The following is a 7,010-nucleotide window of genomic DNA, read 5'->3' on the forward strand; positions in this document are numbered from 1 at the left end:
GTTGAGAAACACTGGAAAAGTAATTCTGCTTTGAAAGTTGACAAACTTGTAACCCCAGTTTGAGAAAATGGTCGTGGAATGTTTTGTTACACCTACTGGAGAGCTCTTCTGTCTACACCCATTAAAAGTTTTTCACACCCTCTTAAGTTTCAGCCCCACCCATCTCTTTAAGGATTCACATGTGAGGCCATGTGCTAAACAGTGAATACACTTGTGTATTAAACAAACAGAGATTTCAAGACTAAAGGCTGGTTTATACTACGTCTATCAACATGTCTGTATACAGTTGTCATTCATTATTACAGGAAACTCACAACAATATAATAATTAAGTTAATGGCGAGCTAATTACAGAAAATTGCTTATGGTTGTGAGTGTGACAAAGCAAAAGCCGGGCATTCTACTAGAGCAGTGGTTCCCAAACTTTTTATAGTCCCGTACCCCTTCAAACATTCAACCTCCAACTGCGTACTGCCTCTGGCCCGATAGCTAGCGCACTCTCAAATATTGTTGTTTGTGATCATTGTAAGCCTACCAAACACACTACACGATACATTTTTAAACATAAGAATGAGTGTGAGTTTGTCACAGCCCTGCTCGCAGGAAGTGAAAAAGAGCTCTTATAGGACCAGGGCACACATAATAACATAATAACAATCAATAATTTTGTGCTTTATTTAACCATCTTACATATAAAACCTTATTTGTTCATCAACAATTGTGAATAACTATCACCCCCTGACTTTAGTTATATTTGCTTTCTTTATTATTTGGTTAGGTCAGGGTGTGACAAGGGTGGTTTGTTTAGTTTTTGTATTGTCTAGGGGTTTTTGTCTTGTCTCTGTTTTGTTTTTTTATCTATGGGGATTTTGTATTGTCTAGGGGTATGTAGGTTGATGGTGGCCTGGATAAGTTCTCAATCAGAGACAGCTGTTTATCATTGTCTCTGATTGGGGAGCCTATTTAGGTTGCCATTTTACATGTTTGTTTTGTGGGTAGTTGTCCATGTTTAGTTGCCTGTGAGCACTTAGTTGGCTTCACGTGTTTGTTTGATGTTTATTGTTTTGGTGGCGAATTCTTATATTAAACAAGTATGTATGCTCAAAACGCTGCGCCTCGGTCCACTCCTTTAAACGGCCGTGACAATAACTCACCACATGTTAATGAGAAGGTTGTGCTTGAAAGGAAGCACATAACTCTGAAATGTTGGGTTGTATTGGAGAGAGTCTGTCTTAAATAATTTTCCATGCACAGGCTGTGCCAGTATTTAGTTTTTCATGATAGTGAGGGCCAAGAACCCACTCTCGTGTAAGGTATGTGGTTGCAAAGGGCATCAGTTTCTTAAGAGCGCGATTTGCTAAGGCAGGATACTCTTGAGCGCAGCCCAATCCAGAAATCTGGCAGTGGCTTTTGATTAAATAAAATTTTCACAGAACCGCTTGTTGCAATTTCGATGAGGCTCTCTTGTTCAGATATCGGTAAAGTGGACTGGAGGCAGGGCATGAAAGGGATAACGAATCCAGTTGTTTGTGTCATCTGTTTCGGGACAGTACCTGCGTAATTATGCACCCAACTCACTCACGGTGCTTCGCTAAATCATATTTGTCATTGTCCGTAATCTTGTGTTCATTTGCACACACGAAATTATACAATTATTGAAAGACCTGTGTGTTGTCCTCGTTAAAGCAGACAGAGAAGAGCTCCAACTTCTTAATCATAGCCTCAATTTTGTCCCGCACATTGAATATATGTTACGTCCGTCGTTAGGAGACCAAGGTGCAGCGTGGTAGGCGTACATTTGACTTTTATTTAAAATGACACCAAAAAAAAACAAAAATACAAACGACCGTAAAGCTCTGTAGCGCTAAACAGCAACTATACAAAGACAAGATCCCACAAACTAGGGTGGAAAACAGGCTGCCTAAGTATGATTCCCAATCAGAGACAACGATAGACAGCTGCCTCTGATTGGGAACCATAATTCAGGTGAGAAAAAACATCACCCAGATAGGCCAGTCGGAAACTCGTCATCATGCAAGCGGTCAGACAAGTGAAAATTATGGTCAGTAAAGAAAACTTTAAGCTCGTCTCTCAATTAAAAAAAACGTGTCAATACTTTGCCCCTTGATAACCAGTGCATTTTTGTATGTTGTAAAAGTGTTACATGGTCACTGCCCATATCATTGTATAGTGCAGAAAATACATAAGAGTTCAGGGGCCTTGGTTAACTTTGTTAAACCATTTTCACTCTCGTGTCTAAGACGTCTTTCAAGCAGTCCCTTGGCAGCAAGAGCATCTCGGTGGATGCTGCAGGTTACCCAAGTGGCTTCGGGAGCAACTGCTTGTACGCGCATTACCCCTCCACTATGTCTCCCTGTCATGGCTTTTGTGTCATCAGTACAGATACCAACATGAGCAGCAGCTACGTTTGGCTACATACAGACTGTTAGTGGAATTCTTGCGAGAGAGTAACGGTTAATGTGATTGGATGTTAATTATTTGACTAGGCTACCTGTATTTGACATTGTGTTGTTATTTCACTGAACACTAGATGGTTACATTTTATTTTTGGCAGTGAAACGAGGCTACTCAGGCGAGACAAAAACCTCACCCAAATGTATTGCCGCATTTGAAAATATAATTTAACTGTGAAAATGTGAAGAAAAATGTTTAAAAAAAAATGTAAATAAAAGTACATTTAAAAACAAAAATGTGAATCACATTTTTATTTGGCGTACCCCCGACGGCATTGTGTGTATCCCAGTTTGGGAATACCTATGCTAGTGAATTTTTGAATTTAGGCACTGTCTCGTTGGCCTAATGTTATATCCTAATTTGACTTTGGTGCAGGTCATGTTCTTCTTTGCATTACCATATCTGATAAACACACACACTATACCAAATAAAATCAACGTTAATTTGTCACATGCACAGGATACAGAAGGTGTAAACGGTACAGTGAAATGGTTACTTGCATAGTGGATCATTTTGTTTAGACATGTAGCTAGCTAGCTAGCTAAGCAATGAACGATGATCCCAACTCATGTTTCTACCCTGCATGAATCTACAGGTAGTTAAACGTTAACCAACTAGGTTCAATGTTAGCTCGCTAGCTAACATTAGGCTATAACTAGCAATGCAAATGGCTAGGAGATACGAATAATATTACTACACTAATCATACAAGTAATGTTAGCTAGCGAGCCAACCAGCTAACATTAGCTAGCTAGTTCACAGTACGCTTTAATTTGCAATAAAAGTGACATCATGGCAAAATTTTAAACGTATAATATCTGAAATGTAGTTAGCTAGACTCTCTTACATAGAACACTTCTCCATTTCTGTCACGGATGCCATGTACACCCTTAGTTTTAAGATGAAATCCGGAGACAGGTGTTGACAGGTGATTTATACAACAGCCTTCTGTGTTCTTTTTTCGACTCCCCCTGCATTTGCAATCAAATGCTTGAGGTTTCTCCATCTCCTTAGTTCTCATTCCACCGGGCATTCCACTGATTTCAAAGCCCGGTCCTCCAGAAAGTGGAGAGCTATCTTTAAAAAAAACGCACATTAGAAAGGAATACCTACAAATACTGAGCAGCTCATTATAGACAGAAGAATCGTGCTACATGGCAGACCAATCCGAACTCCTCTTTTGACATAACCATTATCTCAGCCAATCATGGCCAGCGAGAAGGTTCCTGCTTTTTTCTGTGGCTGAACCAACTAGGCTCGTAATTTAATAATTTTATTTGTATTTACAGATGTAATACACGTTTGTTATTAAGGCACATAAAAGTTCACATGTTCCAGAAGGCATTTCTTCCAAAAATTGCATTTTGATTAAAAAAACATTTATTTTACATTCAAATGCCTCTCCTGTGAAGTTGTGACCTGTGACATACGCCTAGTTTCCTGAAACAAGTCACATATGAATTTTAGTCATCTTAAATATTCCCATTAAAGGTGAGCACAGTCACGTATATTTGCCTCTGGCCCATGAATGTTTACCTTGTAACATCATAGTCTTTTGTCTTGAAAAATATATCAACAATGAAAAACTAGGCTATAATTGTCAGAGTCGTGTGTACAGGTGGCAGGGAAGTCAGGCGCAGGAGAAACAAACGGAGTGTAAATGGAGTCTTTTAATATATGTCCACTTAACACGCTCCAAACACTAATATGTACATACATAAAATAAACATGGGTACGAGGACCTGTCGCGCACCTATACAACCAGAAACAACACTGACATAAAACAATCTCTGACAAAGACATGAGGGGAAACAGATACACAACAGGTAATGAATGGGATTGAAACTAGGTGTGTGGGAAGATAAGACAAAACCAATGAAAAATGGATCAATGATGGCTAGAAGACCACTTCCTAAGGCTTCCACTAGATGTCAACAGTCTTTAGAAACTTGTTTGATGCTTCTACTGTGAAGTGGGGCCGAATGAGAGGGGAATGAGCAGAATGCCAGGAGCTCGTGACGCTCGTTCACGTGAGAGTGAGCTCTGTTCCATTGCTTTTCTGAAGACAAAGGAATTCTCTGGTTGGAACATTATTGAAGATTTATGTTAAAAACATCCTAAAGATTGATTCTATACTTAGTTTGACATGTTTCTACGGACTGTAATATGACTTTTCGTCTGAACTTTTACCTGGACCTGTCCTCGCGTCGTGAGTTTAGATTGTGTACTGAACGCGCAAACCAAAAGGAGTAATTTGGACATAAATGATGGACTTTATGGAACAAATCAAACATTTATTGTGGAACTGGGATTCCTGGGAGTGCATTCTGATGAAGATCATCAAAGGTAAGTGAATAATTAAAAAGCTATTTCTGACTTGTGTTGACTCCAACATGGCGGATATCTCTTTGGGTTGATTTGTCGTCTGAGTGCCGTACTCAGATTATTGCATGGTTTGCTTTTTCCGTAAAGTTTTTTTGAAATCTGACACAGCGGTTGCATTAAGGAGAAGTATATCTTTAAATCTGTGAATAACACTTGTATCATTTATCAATGTTTATTATGAGTATTTCTGTGATTTGATGTGGCTCTGTGCAAATTCACGGGATGTTTTGGAGGCAAAGCCAAATGTATACTGAGGTTTTTGGATATAAATATGAACTTGATCGAACAAAACATACATGTATTTGTAACGTCCTGACCAGAGTTCTTATGTGTTTTGCTTGTTTAGTGTTGGTCAGGACGTGAGCTGGGTGGGAATTCTATGTTGTGTGTCTAGTTCGTCTGTTTCTGTGTCCAGCCTAATATGGTTCTCAATCAGAGGCAGCTGTCAACCGTTGTCCCTGATTGAGAATCATATATAGGTGGCTTGTTTTGTGTTGGGGATTGTGGGTGGTTGTTTCCTGTCTCTGTGTTTGTGTTCTGCACCAGATAGGACTGTCTCGGTTTTCACGTTTGTTGCTTTGTATTGTTCTAAGTGTTCACAGTTCGTTATATAAATTAAACATGTTGAACACTAACTGCGCTGCATTTTGGTCCTCTCCTTCATCCCAGGAAGAAAGCCGTTACAGAACCACCCACCAAACTCGGACCAAGCAGCGTAGCAACGGGCAGCAGCGGCAGCAGCAGCAGCGGGACCCGGAGAAATGGACATGGGAGGACGAGCTGGACGGAAAAGGACCCTGGGCAGAGCCAGAGGAGTATCGCCGCCCCAAAGCAGAGCTGGAGGTAGCAAAAGCAGAGAGGCGGCGTTCCGAGGAGCTAGCTCGGCAGCAGGAGCCGGATCTGGGTTACACCACTTGGGAGGAAATAGACAGGTGGTCGGTTGACCCAGGGAGAGTGCCGGAGCCACCTGGGTTTCGATGGAGCAATGTGCAGAGGGATACAGGCGAATGAGGTTAGCACGACGACGCGGTAAGAAGCCCGTGAAGAAACCCAAAAAATTTATTGGGGGGTGCTAAAGGATAGTGTGGCGAAGTGAGGTAGGAGACCTGCGCCCACTTCCCATGCTTACCATGGAGAGCAGGAGTACGGGCATACACCGTGTTATGCGGTAGAGCGCACGGTGTCTCCTGTATGTGTGCATAGCCCGGTGCGGGTTATTCCACCTCCCCGTACTGGCCGGGCTAGATTGAGCATTGAGCCAAGTGCCATGAAGCCGGCTCTACATATCTGGCCTCCAGTACATCTCCTCGGGCCGGTGTACATGGCACCACCCTTACGCATGGTGTCCCCGGTTCACCAACGCAGCCCAGTGCTGGTTATTCCACCTCCCCGCACTGGACGGGCTATGGGGAGCATTCAACCAGGTAAGGTTGGGCAGGCTCGGTGCTCAAGGGAGCCAGTACGCCTGCACGGTCCGGTATATCCGGCGCCACCTTCCCGCCCCAGCCCAGTACCACCAGTGCCTACACCACGCACCAGGCTTCCAGTGCGTTTCCAGAGCCCTGTTCCTCCTCCACGCAGTCTCCCTATGGTGCGTGTCTCCAGCCCAGTGCCTCCAGTTCCGGCACCACGCACTAAGCCACCTGTGCGTCTCCAGAGCCCTGTACGCACTGTTCCTTCTCCCCGCACTCGCCCTGAGGTGCGTGCCCTTAGCCCGGTACCACCAGTGCCGGTACCACGCACCAGGCCTATAGTGCGCTTCGAGAGGTCAGTGTGCCCTGTCCCTGCTCCCCGCACTAGCCTGAAGGTGCGTGTCCTTAGCCCGGTGCCTCCAGTTCCGGCACCACGCACCAGGCCTACAGTGCGCCTCATCCGGCCAGAGCCATCCGTCTCCCCAGCGCCATCTGAGCCATCCATCTCCCCAACGCCATCTGAGCCATCCGTCTCCCCAGCGCCATCTGAGCCATCCGTCTCCCCAGCGCCATCTGAGCCATCCGTCTCCCCAGCGCCATCTGAGCCATCCATCTCCCCAGCGCCATCTGAGCCATCCGTCTCCCCAGCGCCATCTGAGCCATCCGTCTCCCCAGCGCCATCTGAGCCATCCATCTCCCCAGCGCTATCTGAGCCATCCGTCTGCCCAGTGCCGTCTGAG

The sequence above is a fragment of the Salvelinus fontinalis genome, chromosome 39, assembly GCF_029448725.1.
Source record: "Salvelinus fontinalis isolate EN_2023a chromosome 39, ASM2944872v1, whole genome shotgun sequence".
NCBI classification, from domain to species: domain Eukaryota; kingdom Metazoa; phylum Chordata; class Actinopteri; order Salmoniformes; family Salmonidae; genus Salvelinus; species Salvelinus fontinalis.